Below are 20,180 nucleotides of genomic sequence, written 5' to 3' on the forward strand. Positions count from 1 at the left end.
AAAGGGTAACCGGTGGGCTTTTGGTATAGCTGCCTTGGAGATGGAGGAAATGAAACAGCCATCTACCTTGCCTGGTCTCTCGGAGGACCCTTCTGTTGTGGGGCTGCTGAAAGTCAAAAGACCAACAGGTGCCAATCGCTACCACCACGGTGCACCGGCGGCAACATTGCACCAACCAAGACTCCCTGATTCCCATCCATAAGCTGATTTCGTCAACTGGAGAGCCAAGGAGAGATCAGCAAGACTTGCTCACCCTTTAACAGTCCCATATGGCCAGTGCGGAAGTCTAATGGAGAGTGGAGACTAACAGTAGACTATCGTGGCCTGAGCGAAGTCAAGCCGCCGCTGAGTGCTGCCGTGCCGGACATGCTAGAACTTCAATACGAACTGGAGTCAAAGGCAGCCAAGGGGTATGCCACAATTGATAGCGCTAATGCGTTTTTCTCAATCCCTTTGGCAGCAGGGTGCAGGCCACAGTTTGCTTTCACTTGGAGGGGCGTCCAGTGCTCCTGGAGCCGACTGCCCCAGGGATGGAAACACAGCCCCACCATTTGCCATGGCCTGATCCAGACTGCACTGGAACAGGGTGGAGCTCCAGAACACCTGCAAAGCATTGATGACATCATGTGGGGCAACACAGCAGGAGAAGTTTTTGAAAAAGGGAAGGAAATAGTCCAAATCCTGCTGAAAGCCGGTTTGGCCATAAAACAAAGTAAGGTCTGGCTGAACGGGGAGCTCTTGCTGGGACTCAGGAAAAAAAGGAGAGTTTACCGCTTGTGGAAGAAGGGGCAGGCGACTCAAGAAGAGTACAGGGATCTCGCTAGGTCGTGCAGAGAAGAAATGAGAAAGGCTAAAGCCCAGCTAGAACGCAATCTGGCCGCTGTCGTTAGAGACAACAAAAAAAGTTTTTTACAAATATATTAATGACAAGAAGAGAGCCAAGGAGAATCTCCATCCTTTATTGGATGCAAGGGGGAACATTGTCACTGAGGATGAGGAAAAGGCTGAGGTACTCAATGCCTTCTTTGCCTCAGTCTTTAACAGGCAGACCAGTTATCCTCAGGGTACTCGGCCCCCCGAGCTGGAAGACGGGGACGGCAAGCAGGATGAACCCCCCGTAATCCAGGAGGAAGCAGTCAATGACCTGCTATGCCACCTGGACACTCACAAGTCTATGGGGCCGGATGGGATCCACCCGAGAGTGCTGAGGGAGCTGGCGGAGGTGCTCGCCAAGCCGCTCTCCATCATTTATCAGCAGTCCTGGTTAACGGGGGAGGTCCCGGATGACTGGAGGCTTGCCAATGTGACGCCCATCCACAAGAAGGGCCGGAAGGAGGATCCGGGGAACTACAGGCCTGTCAGCCTGACCTCGGTGCCGGGGAAGATTATGGAGCGGCTCATCTTGAGGGCGCTCACAAGGCATGAGCGGGACAACCAGGGGATCCGGCCTAGCCAGCACGGGTTCATGAGAGGCAGGTCCTGCTTGACCAACCTGATCTCCTTCTATGACCAGGTGACCCGCCTAGTGGATGAGGGAAAGGCTGTGGATGTGGTCTACCTGGACTTCAGCAAGGCCTTTGACACTGTCTCCCACAGCATTCTCCTAGAGAAGCTGGCGGCTCACGGCTTAGACAGGTGTACTATGCGCTGGGTCAAAAACTGGCTGGATGGCCGGGCCCAGAGAGTTGTGGTGAATGGAGTTACATCCAGTTGGCGGCCGGTCACGAGCGGTGTTCCCCAGGGCTCAGTACTGGGGCCGGTCTTGTTTAATATCTTTATTGATGATCTGGATGAGGGGATTGAGTGCACCCTCAGTAAGTTTGCAGACGACACCAAGTTGGGTGGGAGTGTTGATCTGCTCGAGGGTAGGAAGGCTCTGCAGAGGGACCTGGACAGGCTGGATCGATGGGCCCAGGCCAACTGTATGAGGTTCAACAAGGACAAGTGCCGGGTCCTGCACTTCGGCCACAACAACCCCATGCAGCGCTACAGGCTTGGGGAAGAGTGGCTGGAAAGCTGCCTGTCGGAAAAGGACCTGGGGGTGTTGGTCGACAGCCGGCTGAACATGAGCCGGCAGTGTGCCCAGGCGGCCAAGAAGGCCAATGGCATCCTAGCCTGTATCAGAAATAGTGTGGCCAGTAGGAGTAGGGAAGTGATCGTGCCCCTGTACTCGGCACTGGTGAGGCCGCACCTCAAATACTGTGTTCAGTTTTGGGCCCCTCACTACAAGAAGGACGTTGAGGTGCTGGAGCGTGTCCAGAGAAGGGCAACGAGGCTGGTGAGGGGTCTGGAGAACAAGTCTTATGAGGAGCGGCTGAGGGAACTGGGACTGTTCAGCCTGGAGAAAAGGAGGCTGAGGGGAGACCTCATCGCTCTCTACAACTACCTGAAAGGAGGTTGTAGTGAGGTGGGTGTTGGTCTCTTCTCCCAAGTAACTAGCAATAGGACGAGAGGAAATGGCCTCAAGTTGCGCCAGGGGAGGTTTAGATTGGATGTAAGGAAAAATTTCTTTACTGAAAGAGTGGTGAAACATTGGAACAGGCTGCCCAGGGAAGTGGTTGAGTCCCCATCCCTGGAGGTTTTTAAAAGACGTGTAGATGAGGCGCTTAGGGACATGGTTTAGTGGGCATGGTGGTGTTGGGTTGACGGTTGGACTCGATGATCTTAGAGGTCTTTTCCAACCTCAATGATTCTATGATTCTATGATTCTAAGGTCAAGGGACCTGCACAGGAGATCCAGTTTTTAGGAATAAAATGGCAAGACGGACATTGTCACATCCCAATGGATGTGATCAACAAAAGAACAGCCATGTCTCCACCAACTAGCAAAAAGGAAACACAAGCTTTCTTAGGCGGCGTGGGTTTTTGGAGAATGCATATTCCAAATTACAGTCTGATCGTAAACCCTCTCTATCAAGTGACCCAGAAGAAGAATGGTTTCAAATGGGGCCCTGAGCAACGACAAGCCTTTGAACAAACTAAACAGGAGGTAGTACATGCAGTAGCCCTGGGCCCAGTCTGGGCAGGACAAGATGTAAAAAATATGCTCTCTCTCTATACTGACCCATGGATGGTGGCAAATGCCCTGTGGGGGTGGTTGCAGCAATGGAAGCAGAGCAACTGGCAGCGCAGAGGCAAACCCATCTGGGCTGCCGCATTGTGGCAAGATACTGCTGCCCGGGTGGAGAACCTGGTTGTAAAAGTCCATCACGTAGATGCTCGCGTACCCAAGAGTCAGGGTACTGAAGAAAATAAAAAAAAACAGCAGGGGGATCAGGCTGCTAAGATTGAAGTGGCTCAGGTGGATCTGGACTGGCAACGTAAGGGTGAATTATTTCTAGCTCGGTGGGCCCATGACACCCTAGGTCATCAAGGAAGAGATGCAACATGCAGATGGGCTCGTGATCGAGGGGTGGACTTGACCATGGACATTATTGCGCAGGTCATCCATGAATGTGAAACATGCGCTGCGATCAGGAAGCCAAGCGGTTAAAGCCTCTCTGGTATGGAGGACGATGGCCGAAATACAAATATGGGGAGGCCTGGCAGATCGATTATATCACACTCCCAGAAACCTGCCAAAGCAGGTGCCACGTGCTTACAATGGTGGAGGCAACCACCGGATGGCTGGAAACATATCCCGTGCCCCATGCCACTGCCCGGAACACTATCCTGGGCCTTGAAAAGCAAGTCCTATGGCGACATGGCACCCCAGAAAGAATTGAGTCAGACAACGGGACTCATTTCCGAAACAACCTCATAGACACCTGGGCCAAAGAGCACGGCATGGAGTGGGTGTATCACATCCCCTATCATGCACCAGCCTCTGGGAAAATTGAACGATACAATGGACAAAGACTGCACTGAGAGCAATGGGTGGCGGGACATTCAAACATTGGGACACACATTTAGCAAAGGCCACCTGGTTAGTCAACACTCGGGGATCTGCCAGCTGAGCTGGCCCTGCCCAGTCAGAACTTTTATGTACTGTAGATGGGAATAAAGTCCCTGTAGTGCACATAAAAAATATGCTGGGGAAGACAGTCTGGGTTATTCCTGCCTCGGGCAGAGGCAAACCCATCCGTGGGATTGCTTTTGCTCAAGGACCTGGGTGCACTTGGTGGGTGATGCGGGAGGATGGGGAAGTCCGATGTGTACCTCAAGGGGATTTGATTTTGGGTGAGAATAGCCAATGATCTGAATTATCTGATGTTAAGTGCTACATAATATTATATGCCATACCAATGATATTACAATAAGAATCACCCAGATTAATGAAGAATGAACTTTGATGAAACCGAGCAAAGCACAGTGATGATGGAACCAGAACTGACTTCAACATGAAACAATCCAACACCACATACCATCCCCATCTTTCCTGCCCTGGAAGATTATGATGACAGATGGAGCCCAAAGTCATGGACTAAATGAACTCAACGAACATTTTAGAGGGATGGCCCATAGACTAAGGGAATGATATCTCTGTGTGTGTGTGTGTGTATATATCAAAAACAGGAAAAGGGGTGGTGATTAATGGGAATGTATTGGAAAGTGTGGGACCTGGGCATGACGTAGATGGTATAGAATAAGGGGTGGATACTGTCCTGGTTTCATCGGGGATAGGATACTCCTGGGACAGTACCTGGAGGAGCGGTTCACGGAGGTGGAACCCCACTGGCTCATCAGGGCCTTCCAAGGGCAGCTGGAGGAGATCCGGGACTGCATCGAGGAGAGGAACCACTGGGCAAAGCTGAGATACAACTACATGAACCCCCTGGAGACCGAGAACAGCATCTCCGAGTGCCCCCGCACCCCCAGAACCCCACACCTGGCCACCCCCAGCACCCATCACCTGCGCACCCAGCACACCCACCACCCAGCACCTGGACGCCCCCAGCACCCACCAGCCCCCCAGCACCCAGCACCCCCTGCCCTGCTTCTCACCCCCAGCCCCTCAATAAATGCCAGCTGTCAATCAAACCCTCTCTGATGGGGGGGGGGCTGAAAACCTGAGGACCCCCCCCAACACCTCCCCAGAGCCCCCCACCCAGAGAGGGAGTTGGGGGGGCAACTGGGAGACATGATGGGGTGCTGTCCTGGTTTCGGCAGGGATAGAGTTAATTTCCTTCCTAGTAGCTGGTACAGTGTTTTGGATTTAGGATGAGAACAAAGTTGATAACGCACCGATGTTTCAGTTGTTGCTAAGTAGTGCTTACACTAGCCAAGGACTTTTCAGCTTCCCATGCTCTACCGACTGAGAAGGCTGGAGGTGCACAAGAAGCTGGGAGGGGGCACAGCCAGGACAGCTGACCCAAACTGGCCAAGGGGCTATTCCATACCATGTGACGTCATGCTCAGTACATAAACTGGGGGAAAGCTGGCCGGGGGGGCCGCTGCTCAGGGACTGGCTGGGCATTGGTCGGCGGGTGGTGAGCGCTTGCATTGTGCATCACTTGCTTTGTATATTATCATTTTATTTCAATTATTAAACTGTTTTTATCTCACCCCCCCCGAGTTTTTCTCACTTCTACTCTTCCAATACTGTCCCCCATCCCACCGTGGGGGGGTGAGGGAGCGAGTGGCTGTGTGGTGCTCAGTTGCCGACTGAGGTTAAACTGTGAAACCAGTATTAGTTGCTCCAGGACCTTCCTTTGGGAAAACCCTGCCTGCCCCACAACCGCTGCTCCACAGCATGCCTTGAGCAGCCAGTGAAGTGCGGGCAGCAGCGCGGGCAGGGACACAGCAGGAGATGGAGGAGACCCTGAGGAGGCAGGAGGAGCTCCTGGACCATGGCAAACGCCCCTTCCCTTGGGCCCATGGCCACCCCCGGGGCCATCGCTTGGGTAATGTCTCCATGGCCACATCCATTGAGATTCGATATGCCAGTTGCCGGCCAATAACGGTCATCTGATAACCTCCCCTTGAGAAGGAAGGACTGGCCACCCGGCTTGTGCAACGGCCACGGGGCTTGCAGCATGCAAACCACCCAAGATGGCAGGTTTCCACCCCCAAAACCCTCACCCCTACAGGTGGTCGCTTTTTAAAGGCAGCTCTTGAATTGCGCGGCGTGTCCTTGTGCAGCTCGCCATGGCCGTCTACAAGGTGAAGGTGGCAACGGGTGACATCCTCGAAGGTGGGACCAACAACTCCATCTCCATCACCTTGGTGGGCAGCCGTGGTGAGAGGCACCGGACAACCATCAACTACTGGTTGCTGCCGGGGACGGTGAGCGCAGGGATGGGGACACGAGTGGAGGCATGGGCATGCCGGGGGCCCCGGCATGGGTTTTACTGGAGAGGGTAAGAAAAGGGATGGGTCTTCACCAAGGTTTGGGGGGATGGTGGGAAGTGGTCCTGGGGGGATGAAGGAAGGGCTCATGGGGGGATGGAGGAAAGTGTTCTTGGGGGGGATGGAGGAAAAGGGTTTGGTGGGGGGGGAGAATAGAGGAAAGGGGTCCTGGGGACATGGAGGGAAGGATCCTGGGGGATGGAGCGAGGGGGTGGGGGTGCGGGGGATGGAGGAAAAGGATCTTTGGGGGGGATGAAAGAAAGTGGTCTTGGGGGGTGTGGGGTGGAGGAAAAGGATCCTGGGGGGATGGTGGGAAGTGGTCTTGGGGGGGGGATGTAGGAAAAGGATCTTGCGGGGATGATGGAGGAGGGGTCCTGGGGGATGGTGGAAAGGGGTCCTGGGGGGATGGAGGAAGAGGATCTTTGGGGGATGCCCTGAAGCCCCACTCCACTGGTGGGGAATGCCCGTATCCCCCAGTGCCATGCCAGGGCAGCTGCCCTCCCACCCCAAGCCATTTCCCGCCCACCCCCCACCAGGAGAAGGACATGACCATGCGCTGCGAGCAGGACTTGGGTCACATCATCCTCATCCGCCTGCACAAGCGGCGGCTCTTCTTGGAGGATGCCTGGTTCTGCAGGGACATCCGCGTGATGGGCCCTGACGGCACCCTCTACTGCTTCCCCTGCTACCAGTGGCTGGAGGGGGTTACCACGGTGGAGGTCCGGGAGAGCTCGGGTAGGACTCATCCCACCCCCACCCTCCTCTGCTAGCCAGGGGTCCGACCTTGACTCCTCTCTCCTCCTATCCAGGGAAAAAGCTGGTGGATGATGAGCTGGAGATCCTCAAGGAGCATCGGCAGCAGGAGCTGAAGGCACAGCAGGAGGCTTACCAGTGAGAGCAGGGACATAAGGATGGAGGTCCACCATGGCCAGGGTGGCCTGGCCAGCAGTGACGCTGACGTATGTCCCCCTGTCCCTCCCACAGGTGGAAGAGCTTCACCAAGGGCTGGCCCCGTTGCCTCAATGTGGGCTCCATCCTCGAGCTGGACTCCAATGTTCAGTTCTCCTGCGTGAGGGCCACCAACTTCACCGGTGTCCTCATCTTCCAGTAAGCAATACCCCAAGGTTGGGAAGGACCTGGATGATGGGAGTGAGGAGCATCGCCAGTGCCACCCTGTCCCGGGAGGCTGGTGGTGGGGGGCCAGGGAAGGAATGGTGGTTGCTGAGGTCCACCTCTGTCCCGTAGAGGGGCCTTCCACCTTCTGGCAGGGTTCCTCTTGAGACCCACCTTCTGGAAGAGCCTGGATGAGATGCGCAGCATCTTCTCCTGGACACGGGGCAGGGAGATTGGTGGGTGCCTTGTGCGTCTTCCCCCGCCACCCAGGGCTTCCCAGGAAGTCCCTGGCTTGACATGGAGGGCGGGCAGTTCAGCGCTGATGTCCAGCCACCCCCTCAGTCCCCGAGTACGTGGGCAGGCACTGGCGAGAAGATGACTTCTTCAGTTACCAGTTCTTCAATGGCAACAACCCCATCACCATTCAGCACTGCGTGATGCTGCCGGCCAAATTCCTGGTGACGCTGGAGATGGTGGCCGGTTCTTTGGGTGGTGGCACCAACCTGGGCAAGGAGATGCAAGAGGGTCAGATCTTCATCGTTGGACTATGAGGTGCTGGAAGGCATTGCGGCCAGCACCATCCACAGGCGCTGGCAGCACGTCACCACCCTGCTCTGCCTGCTGCACCAGGGTGCCGACGGGCTCCTACGTCCCATCGCCATCCAGGAAGGGACGTCCCACCCCAAACCAGTGGACAACCCCACCGTGGTGGTGGAGAGGAGATGGTCCCACCACGTGGTTTGCGTCCCACAGCTCAGCCAAACACTGGGACCCACCAGCCCCATCTTCTTACAAAGCAATGCCAAGTGGGACTGGCTGTTGGCCAAGACCTGGCGCAACGCCGACTTCTACAGCCTGGAAGCTCCTCACCCACCCCTTGAGGACCCACCTCTTTGGGGAGGTCTTCGCCATCGCCACCCTATGCCAACTGCCCACCTGTCACCCCCTCTTCAAGGTAAGGTCCCACCTCAGCACCACCCAGTGCCCCCCGCCCCCATCTGACCGCAGTGTCCCCCCCCACACACCCACCCCAGCTCCTTAGGAGGTCCCCAGTCGTCTCCAACCTCCTGGTTTCCACCACCAGCTCCTCGTCCCCCACTTCCACTTCAACACGTTGGCCCAGAGCGTCCTCATCAACCCTGGTGGCGTCATCGACAAGGTGAGCACTCGGGTCTACTGGGAGCACTGGGATGTACTGGGAGTGCTGGGGGACACTGGGGGAGCACAGAAGGCCCTGGGGGACACTAGAGAACATGGAGGGACGGAGGGCTGGGGAGCACTGGGGACAGAGGTGTATACTGGGAATACTGGGGAGGCACTGGGGGCACTAGCAAGCATGAATTGACTTGACATGGATTGAATGAGAAGACAACAAAAAAAGTTTTTACAAATATATTAATGACAAGAAGAGAGCCAAGGAAAATCTCCATCCTTTATTGGATGCGGGGGGGAACATTGTCACTGAGGATGAGGAAAAGGCTGAGGTACTCAATGCCTTCTTTGCCTCAGTCTTTAACAGGCAGACCAGTTATCCTCAGGGTACTCGGCCCCCCGAGCTGGAAGACAGGGACGGCGAGCAGGATGAACCCCCCGTAATCCAAGAGGAAGCAGTCAATGACCTGCTACGCCACCTGGACGCTCACAAGTCTATGGGGCCGGATGGGATCCACCCGAGAGTGCTGAGGGAGCTGGCGGAGGTGCTCGCCAAGCCGCTCTCCATCATTTATCAGCAGTCCTGGTTAACGGGGGAGGTCCCGGACGACTGGAGGCTTGCCAATGTGACGCCCATCTACAAGAAGGGCCGGAAGGAGGATCCGGGGTACTACAGGCCTGTCAGCCTGACCTCGGTGCCGGGGAAGATTATGGAGCAGTTCATCTTGAGGGCGCTCACAAGGCATGAACGGGACAACCAGGGGATCCGGCCTAGCCAGCACGGATTCATGAGAGGCAGGTCCTGCTTGACCAACCTGATCTCCTTCTATGACCAGGTGACCCGCCTAGTGGATGAGGGAAAGGCTGTGGATGTGGTCTACCTGGACTTCAGCAAGGCCTTTGACACCGTCTCCCACAGCATTCTCCTAGAGAAGCTGGCAGCTCATGGCTTAGACAGGTGGACTCTGCGCTGGGTCAAAAACTGGCTGGACGGCCGGGCCCAGAGAGTTGTGGTGAATGGAGTTACATCCAGTTGGCGGCCGGTCACGAGCGGTGTTCCCCAGGGCTCAGTACTGGGGCCGGTCTTGTTCAATATCTTTATTGATGATCTGGATGAGGGGATTGAGTGCACCCTCAGTAAGTTTGCAGACGACACCAAGTTGGGTGGGAGTGTTGATCTGCTCGAGGGTAGGAAGGCTCTGCAGAGGGACCTGGACAGGGCCGGAAGGAGGATCCGGGGAACTACAGGCCTGTCAACCTGACCTCGGTGCTGGGGAAGATTATGGAGCGGTTCATCTTGAGGGCACTCACAAGGCATGAGCTTTGCCCTTCAGGACCGTCTCCCAAGGGACTCTCTCAACCAGCATCCTGAACAGGCCAAAGTTTGCCCTCCGGAAGTCCATGGTTGCGGTTTTGCCGCCCCCCCCCCTCCTTACTTCACCAAGAATCGAGAATTCCACCATTTCATGGTCGCTAAGCCCAAGACGGCCTCCAACCACCACATCTCCCACCAGTCCTTCTCTGTTTGTAAACAGCAGGTCGAGCGAGGCACCTCCCCTGGTAGGCTCACTTACCAGCTGTGTCAGGAAGTTGTCTTCCACACACTCCAGGAACCTCCTAGACTGCTTCCTCTCTGCCGTGTTGTATTTCCAGCAGACATCCGCTTAGATTGGATGTGAGGAAAAATTTCTTTACTGAAAGAGTGGTTAAACATTGGAACAGGCTGCCCAGGGAAGTGGTTGAGTCCCCATCCCTGGAGGTATTTAAAAGACAAGTAGATGAGGCACTTAGGGACACGGTTTAGTGGGTGGTGGTGTTGGGTCGACGGTTGGACTTGATGATCTTAGAGGTCTTTTCCAACCTCAATGATTCTATGATTCTATGATTCTAATTGGGGGGGCTGGGGGGTTAATGGGAACACTTAGGGGGGCGTACTGGGGGCACTGGGGGGAGTACTTGGAGTACTCGTGCCCTGGAAGCACTCGGGACCACTGGGTTATACTGGGACCACTGGGGGACACTGGGGAGCACAGAGGGCCCTGGGGGACACTAGAGAGCATGGGGCGAGGGGGCTGGGGAGCACTGGGGACAGTGGCATATACTGGGAGCACCGAGGAGCCATGGGGCAGCCGGGGGTTGGAGGGGGGGAAAGGCACCTTCTGCCCTGAGCACCCATGGGTGACCCCTCCCCACCAGGGCTTGGGGGTTACCTGCGAGGGGATGCTGCTGATCATCCAGCAGGGCTTGGAGAAGGCCACCTACACCTCCCTCTGCCTCCCTGATGACATGTGGCACTGCGGCGTGGCGCACCTCCCCAGCTACTGGGATGACGCAATGAGCCTCTGGGAAGCCATCAAGAGATGGGACAAGGGATTAGGTGGCAGCTGGTGGTGGTCCCATGGGTGCTCCATGACCTCATGGTCACCTCACCCCATGGTAGCTTCGTCTCCGGCTTTCTACTATGGGGAGGATGCAGCGGTGAGCGGGGATGCTGAGCTGCAGGCTTGGGTGATGGACGTCTTCTACCAATGGCTTCTTGGGCAGGACCTCCTCGGGTACTGCATCCCCACACCCATGGGTCCCATGGGGTGTCCCCAGGGGTGGTGGGGGGACAAGGACAGGTCCCTGATGCTCTTTGCTGTCCCCCCACCCAACCCCAGGTATCCCCTCCTCACTGCGGACGGTGGCGGAGCTCAGCAAGTTCCTCACCATGGCGGTGTTCACCTGCTCGGCACAGCACGCAGCCGTCAACAATGGGCAGGTGGGACAGGGGACCTCTGACCCCTCTGCACCCAAAAGATGTCCCCAACTGTCCCCGTCCCACGCTGGAGAGATGTTCCCCTCTGTGCGCAGGAGGGATGTCCCCATCCTGAGCCAGGGGAGGTGTCCGTGTTCCCACCTCTCTTCGTGCTTGAGGGATGTCCCCATCCATCCTGGAGGGACATCCCCACCCCAGCTCAGGAGAAGCTCCATGCCAGAAGTATGTCCCCATCCATTCCCCCCTCCATGCCAGAGGGATGTCCCCAGCCCACCGCATGAGAATGTCCCCATCCCACCTGTCCCCATGCCAGAGGGATGTCCCCCACCTCAGGAGAACGTCCCCATCTAACCCATCCCCATTCCAGAGGGGTGTCCTCTGCTGACAGTGGCCTCTCACCCTGCAGTATGACCTGGGCGCCTTCCTCCCCAGCGCCCCGTCCTCCATGCGCCACCCGCCACCGGCAGAGAAGGGCAAGGCCTTCCTCCAACACTTCCTCACCACCATCCCTGAGGTGGACACCACCGCCAACATCCTGGTGGCCCTCATCCTCCTCAGCTCATGCCTCAGTGACGTGGTGAGTCTGGCCCCACCATCACCATGCCCTCCCCAAAACGGCGGCTCTGTGGGGCTGAGGAATCCCAGGAGATGCCCCACAAGGGCATGGGTGCACATCACCACCTTGGGTATCCCCAAGCCCAGGGTGGTGGCCACCATCGCTCTACAGCTACCAGGGGGCCGGAGACCCCCAGATGGCTTGAGACACCTCAGTCAAGTGCTTGAACCTGATGGGTCCCCATCCCTGTCTCCCAGATACTCCTGGGACAGTACCTGGAGGAGCGGTTCACCGAGGTGGAACCCCACTGGCTCATCAGGGCCTTCCAAGGGCAGCTGGAGGAGATCCGGGACCGCATCGAGGAGAGGAACCACTGGGCCAAGCTGAGATACAACTACATGAACCCCCTGGAGACCGAGAACAGCATCTCCGAGTGCCCCCGCACCCCCAGAACCCCACACCTGGCCACCCCCAGCACCCATCACCTGCGCACCCAGCACACCCACCACCCAGCACCTGGATGCCCCCAGCACCCACCAGCCCCCCAGCACCCAGCACCCCCTGCCCTGCTTCTCACCCCCAGCCCCTCAATAAATGCCAGCTGTCAATCAAACCCTCTCTGATGGGGGGGGGGCTGAAAACCTGAGGACCCCCCCAACACCTCCCCAGAGCCCCCCACCCAGAGAGGGAGTTGGGGGGGCAACTGGGAGACATGATGGGGTGCCCAGTGCTCCCACTGCCCCTCAGTGCTCCCCAGTCTTCCCGGTGCTCCCAGTGCCCCCAGTGCCCCCAGTGTTCCCCAGTTTCCCCCCTGCTCCCAGTGCCCCCCACTGCTCCCCAGTGCTCCCAGTACCCCTCAGTGTACCCCACTCTCCCCAGTGCTCCCAGTGCCCCTCGCGGCTCCCCAGTGCTCCTCAGTCCCCCCATTGCCCCTCAGTGCTCCCCACTCTCCCCAGCGCTCCCAGTGCCCCTCACTCTCCCCAGTGCCCCCCAGCACTCCCCAGTGCTCCCAGTGTCCCCCGTGCTCTCCAGTCTCCCCAGTGCCCCTCAGTGTTCCCAGAACTCCTCCCAGGCATCTCCAGAAGCATTTTGGTTTCTTCTGGAGACTGGGGAATTCCCTGGCAGCGGCCCCCAACTCTTCTGACGTAACTACTGGGACAGCAGTGTGTGTGTTGGGGGAAAGTCCACGCCCGGTAGCTCCGTGGGAATTCTCCCAGGCATCCCCAGGGGTGTGTTGGCCTCCTCTGGAGACAGGTGAAGCCCTGGGGAGCAGCCCTAGACCCCTGCAAGGCAGCTACCCAAGGCGTTTTATCCGTGTTGGGAGAAGGACCATGCTCCACAGCTCCTTCGGACTCCTCCCAGGCAGTTTAGGAATGTTCTGGCCTCCCCTGGAGACAGCTGAATTTTGCAGGTAGCACCCGAGACTACTCCAGGGAAGCCACCCGAGGAGTTTTGTGTATGTTGGAGGCATGTCCATGCTCTGTCCCTTGCTGGGACTCCTCCCAGGCAGCTTGGGAGTGTTTTGTCCTTCCCTGGAGATGGCTGAAGTCCAGTGTAGGAGCTGCCTATGACTCCTAGGCGGTTACCTGAAGAGTTTTGTCGATGTTGGAGGCAGGTCCATGCCCTGTAGCTCCCTGGAACTCCCCTCAGGCATCTCCGGGAGCATTTTGGTTTCTTCTGGAGACAGGAGAATTCCCAGGTAGCAGCCCCAGACTCTTCTAAGGTAACTACCCAAAGAGCATTGTGTATGTTGGGGGAAAGTCCGTACCTGGTAGCTCCCCAGGATGTTCAAGGCTTCGGTGTAAACCCCCGAGTACGAACGGAGGAGGGGAGAAAGGGTCTTCAGAGGCTGCAGTCATGAGCGGTTTTCTTCCCAGGGGCTCTGGTGCTTTTTGGGCAGAAAACTCTCCCTGAAGCTCTTCCTCCTGAAAGGGCTGTTATGCTCTGTACCTCCTGCTTCCTTTTGGATCATTCTTACAAAAACAATTGTGGTTGGGCTTTTTTGGGGGTGTTTTTTCCCTTCTCTAGGATGTGAAATGCCTCTGTTTTGGAGGAAAGCAACCCTTTCCCTCCTCATGAGGAGCTGGGGAGGCTGTTGGGGATGGGGTGGAACACGGGGAGCCCGCACCTTCCTTTCTGGGAGACCCTCAAATGGAAGCGGCCAGAGCTGGCAGCCCCACCGAGTCCTTAGCATCCAACAGACAGAATGGACCATGGCGCTGCCAGCCCTGTGGCTCCCACCACATTGCCCCCGCCCCCCCAGCTGCTTCAGCCATTCATCCTCCCCAAAACCTTCTACCTCCGAGGTAGGGACCGACCCCAATCCCTGCAGCCTGGGGACACTCTCTGGGGAAGGAGTGGAGGTCACCAGCTCTCCCACGCAGGTCTGCAGGTGGCTCCGTGCGGCGGCTGCTTTGACCCCCACGTCATCTGCATGGAGGGGAGAAACGCCGACCTGCCTCTGCCGGCCACCTTCGCGCTCGGCCACAGCGGCGCTTCTCCACCAGGTACTGCCCTGTGGGTGTCCCACCCCCCCAGCCTTGGAAGCCCCCAGCACCCCCCAGGGCCAACAGTAGCTCATCCTGACCTGCAACCATCAGGCAGAGCGGTGGTCCCAGCCGCCCCGGTGCTGCCGCCCTCCCTCCGCGGCTGCCACCACGTCGCCGGGCAGATCACACAGCTCAGCCTCTCCAGCACGACCACCGCCTGCGGGAGCACCTCAGGGCAGTGCCATCCCCCAAGGAACGGAGGTCCCCATGGACATTAACAGCCCCCTGGGCAGTAACATCCCATCAGGCATCAATGACCCCATGGATGGTGGCACCACCCTGGGCGGTGACATCACCCATGGCAGTGATGAGCCCATAGCAACATAATATAGTAGTTTTGCTGGGACCTTTCCTCTTGTTTTTTTTCCATTACAAGCCAGTTCTCTGGAACCGCTCCGTGCCTGCCTGGGAGGTGGGGGGGAGCACAGGGGGCACCGGGAAACGGCACCCAAGAGCTGCAAAAGCCCCCCTGAGCCCCAGATCAGAGCCGGCGAGCCCCGAAGGGCAACCAAGCCATCCCCAGGGCCGTGTCACCGCCAGCGGGGCAGGCAATGGCAGGGGGGACTCCCCGGTCCCCTTCCCCAGGGGAAGGAGCCCTTTGGTGGGGGAGCCAGGACAGACGGGTCCCTGCAGGAATCACGGACATGGTCCCACGCAGAAAGCAGCACTGACGCCCCCCTGGGACAAGGACAGACCTGGGGGTCTCAGGGACATGACAACAAGGGCTGCAGTGCCTCCATCTTGAAAGCAACCACTGGGGACAGGGCTCGATGCAAAGCCCTTCAAACCGTCAAGACGCCCTTCCTCGGGTCCCACCACACTCAGCTCCAGAGCCCGGCTTTGCCTCACTGCCGCAGCAAAATAACCCCAGATCACCCCAAGAATGCCGAGGGAGGGAGCTGCCGGCAAAAATGCAAAAAGTATTTGCAACCGCAGCAGCTCATGCAAGGTAGAGCCCTGCACCACAGCAGCAGGTGTTTCTTTTCATGCTCCGATAGTGTAGCAGTTGGGATGAACTTCCGAGGGCTTTTCTTGGTGGAGATGGGCAATGTTCACACACTGCCTGGCATTTCTCCACCACCCAAGTCCTGCTGGCAGAGGTGACATGCGTGGTCTGCAGGATGATGACGCAGGTGGGGAGGAGCACACAGCCCCTGTTAGCTCACCCACGAGGGTGCAGCCTCAGGGCAGAGAAGGGAACAGAATGGGACCCCCCCAAAAGCATTTTAAAAAGCACAGTTGCCCAATGTAAGCCAGGCCATGCTTGCAGGAGCACACGGGGAACAAATGCGTTTAGGGGAGGTGGGTTCAAGGGTGGGGCCGTGGGGGAGAGGACGGGTTGGCTTTGATGAAGCCTGTCACTCCCGGGCAGCTTTCCACGGACGGCAGCTCTTGCTTGGCTGATGCTCGCACGCCGTGATGCCAAAAATCACGTGACATGCCATTAAAATAACAAACATGCCCTGCCCCAGCCTGCAAGGGCCTGTGCCCACGGGCCCAGTGGAGGTTTGGGGCGCACCGGTGGGCTGAGGCTGGGAGAAGTTGTGGCAGCAGTGGGCAGCTCTAACCCGGTATTTCAGCATGCCAGGCAAAACCCCACTGTGCCAGGAGATAAGCCCCCAAAACACACCGTCCCCCCCCCACAGGGCTCCTGGCCCAGCTCTGAACTCCTGTGGGAGACACAGGGCCCAGGCAGGTGCCACCCTCCGGGACGTCCCCAGCTGTCATTCATACGCTGCCCCCAGCCCTGGAGGGGGACAATTTCAGACATACAATTTCAGGTGCAGTTGCTGATGGAGATGCCATTGAAGATGCAGACGCCACTGCAAGGGCCACTGGAGATGCAGATGCCACGTCAGACAGCACTTCAGATGAAGATGCCATTGCAGATGCAAGTACTGTTACAGACACCATTGCGGATGGAGATGCCGTTGAAGATTCGGGCATTGATGCCACTGGAGATGGCATTGCAGATGCAGATACCACTGCAGGTGGCCTTGCAGATGCAAGTACAATTTCAGATGCAATTGCCTTTAGAGCTGCTCTTGAAGATGCTGAAGCCATGGCAGACCCCCAGTTCAGATGCAGGTACTCCCTGTACCTTCAGTGGTGTGTCCATCACTACCTGTATGTGTAATGGCACCTCTCTCTGTAATGGTTCCCCTCTCAGGAACGAGATCGGTGTCTGTGTCTGTATCTATAGGTGTAATGGAATGTGCACTCGTGTCTGTGGCTGGTCTTGTGGCTGTAATTGTATGTGTAATTCTGCCTGTATCTATGAGCGCACCTGCAATTGCATGTGTAATGGTGCCTGTGGCTGTACTTGTATCTGTAATGGCAGGTTTATCGTGTCTGTATCTGCCCTTGTATCTGCCGTTGCATCTGCAATTGAATCGGGATCTTCCTCACGGTATTGCTGTCTGTGGCTGTAGCTGAAAAGGCATTGTCAAGGCTATCTGCAACGGCAGCTGCATCTGCAATGCCATCTGCAGCTGCAAAGGCAGATGCAGCTGCAATGGCATTTGTAATGCTATGGGTGTCTGCAGTGGCCTCTGCATCTTCATTGGTACCTGCAGCTGCAATGGCATCTGCCTCTCCTATTGTGTCTGCACCTGACTTTGCATCAGCAATGGCCTCTGCTGTGGTTTCTACAGTCGTATGTGCAGCTGCAGCAGTATCTGCATCAGAAATGGCGTCTGCAGCTGCAGCAGTATCTGCAACGGCATCTGCATCTGCAATGGTATTGGCTTTGGCGTCCGCATCTGCATAATTATCAGGAATGGTATGTGCATCAGAATCAGCATTGCTACCTGCATCTGCAGGGGTAGCTGCAATGGTACCTGCATCTCCAAATTGGTCTACGTCTGCAGTGGCATCAGCATCTCCACTGGGATCTCCATCTGCAATCTATGCTGACCTGCAACGCTCTCTGCAATCGTATTTGCCCCTGGAATGACATCTGCAACGGCACCTGCATCCGTAATGGTATATGCGTGGGGGTGTGAAATGCAATAGCATCTGCAATATCCTCTGCATCTGCTCCGGTCCCTGCATCTGCACTGCTATCTGCCACGGCATCTGCACGAGTCATGGTATCTGCATCTGCTATGATGTCAGCATCTGAAATGGCATCAGTAACGCCACCTGCAGTGGTGTATGCAATGGTATTTGAGAGTGAAGTGGTATCTGCAATGGAATCTGCAATGACACCTGCAAGGGCATCAGCATCTGCAATGCTATTAGGAATGGATCATCCATCTGCAAAGGTATCTGCAGTGGCATCTGCATCTCCAGCGGTATCTCCGTCTCCAGTAGTACGTCCACCTGCAATGCTCTCTATTGGTATTTGCATCTGAAGAGAGGTGTGGGGTTTTCCCTCAGATGGCCAAAACCAAATGATTGGAAAACACAGGATGGGTTGCAATGCCTGTCAGGTCATAATAAATTAATAGAAGGTCGAGAGAAAGAGAGGTGCTGCGATGACAGATGGTGAATTTCACAACCTGCCTCATACCCAGAGGCTCAAGCTCCGCACACTCCATGCTCCTGTGTGGCAGGCGGCTTTCTGCAGCAATGCTGCTCATCAGGCAGTGTTAAAGACTTCAATGCCCGACTCTCCTCCAGCACGAGCTGCCCACTGAGCCAAAGCACCCGGAGGACAGGGGCAGCGAGGCCACTGGTACGGCCGAGGCTGCCCGCGGGCTGTCGGGGCCTCCTGGGGGGAGCTGGTAGTTTCCTCGAATTACTTGGAAGAGTGAAGCAATTTGCAACAGGTGCACTTTTGAGACAGGCATCTCTGCTCTAAGGAGAGTAACCGAAATTAGCCACTCCCTTACTGTTCACAGTCCCATTCTACACACAGACCCCTTCAGCAGCAAAGCTGGCTGCAGACTCCTGCGCTCCCACTGCCTGCGCTCGTAGGGGCATCAGGCCCAGGTGCTTCTTTGGGAGCCCCCTGAGCAAACCCAGAAAGTGGATGAACGTGTCAAAGACGCTGCACCTCACCCATTAAACAAAGAGAGAGATGGCTCAGGGAGACACCACGGCCAGCAGCAGTGTTTGCCGCATCCAAGTGTCCTCCTCCCAGGCCCACAGAGCTGCTCAGTGCTGCCGGAATCTCCTATTTCCCCCAACCTGCTGCTTGTACAGACCAGACGTGGTGGTTCCACTGCATCTCCTGAAAGAAAGCAGGGGAGCAAGAGTGCAGAGGCGAGGGGAGAGAGGTCCCCATGGAGTGGAGTCCTTGGAATTAAATGCCTTTTGCGGAGGTTTCTCACGTCAGGACAGGCCAGGAAAACAGAAGAAATACGGAGTGGGAAGACTCCGGCAGGCAACATCTCAAAGGGGCTGAGCTCTGCCTGCTAGCCAGTTGTACTAGCTCTCCGGACAGCAGTAACAAGAGCAGCAGCAACATCAGCTCCCGAAGACAGGCAATTTACAGAGCATAGTCTCTTCTCAGCAGATACAAGCATAACCCTGACACCTCGCCTACCCTAAGCAGCCCCCTCCTGCGCCACTCCTGGGAGAGGAGCAAGCTTATTACTTACTGCACAAAGGATATAACAATGATTCAAAGCTACCAATGCAAAATTAAAGTTACCAATACAAAATCTGAGTGCACTATCATACAAGGTTATGCACGATATTGGTCACTTACCAAAGATCTGCAGCTGGTAAGAGGTCTCTCAACCTTGAGGATTAACCCTGAGAGGTGTCCCAGCTCCAGGGGAGATCACCATCGCGCAGCCAGCTGCTTAGCAGGGAGAGCTCAAAGAAGGCTCACTTAGGCCGTCACATTTATGGAATAAAGTGCTTGGCTCGTAGACAATTTACATGCAATGGAAAAGGTAGGCACGAGACTCCTTGTACCCACAACTTTCTCTGTTCCTTGATAAATGAGTCTTGGAGGAACCACCTGCTATTCATGTGTTAATCGCATGGTCGCTGTTCCAGTTTCCAAACCCATGTGCATCAATGCTCACCATGTCACTCTGTTCCTGTGTGGGTTTCCAGAGAACAGATCGGAACTAGAGGGGTTCTTGGCCCGGTTTCACCTAGGCCTTTACCTTCTTTGGAGCCTGAATCAAACTACCACTAGTTTAGTCATGGCGTCGAGTGCATCTGTCACAGGGACTCAGCTCCCTCCCATGCCTGCCACAAACCCACAGCTGGTGGGATTCCTCTTGCCTCAGTTCAGGTGTGCACACAATACAGTCCTCTGAAGACTGGAAGAAATCAAATGTCACTCCAATGTTGTAGCTATTGCTGAACCGTGCTTGCACAGCCTCAGGGCCTTCTCTGTTCTCTCTCTTCCTCCCCAGCGAGTAAATTGTATTTGTGGATGAGGGAAGAGCAGGGGATGTCATTTAGCAAGGCAAAGATTTACGCTGTGTATTGGTGTCCATGTCCAGATTTTGGCAGCGGGGGGGGCTGCAGGGGTGGCCTCTGTGAGAAGAGGCCAGGGGCTGCCTCCATACCAGACAGAGCTGGTTCCAGCCAGCTCCAAAATGCACCCACCGCTGGCCAAAAACTGAAGCCATCAACAAAGCTGGTGGAACCTCTGTGAAAGCATATTTAAGAAAGGCCACAACTGCCAGAGTGGGAGAGGAACGAGGGGAAAAAAGTGTGAGAAACAGCCCTGCAAGCACCAAGGTTGGTGAAGAAGGAGGGAGAGGAGGTACTCCAGGTGCCAGAGCAGATGGTCCCCTGCATCCCGTGGAGGAGACCACAGTGGAGAAGGTATTTCCCTGCAGCCCATGGAGAA

General features: G+C 56.4%; 1 pseudogene; it reads left to right on the plus strand.

Annotated features, from left to right (window-relative positions):
- Positions 1-6,087: 6,087 nt before the first annotated feature.
- Positions 6,088-19,744, plus strand: LOC143171629 (arachidonate 12-lipoxygenase, 12R-type-like; annotated as a pseudogene).
- Positions 19,745-20,180: the final 436 nt, after the last annotated feature.

Source organism: Aptenodytes patagonicus, chromosome 29 (genome assembly GCF_965638725.1).
Source record: "Aptenodytes patagonicus chromosome 29, bAptPat1.pri.cur, whole genome shotgun sequence".
Lineage (NCBI taxonomy): Eukaryota > Metazoa > Chordata > Aves > Sphenisciformes > Spheniscidae > Aptenodytes > Aptenodytes patagonicus.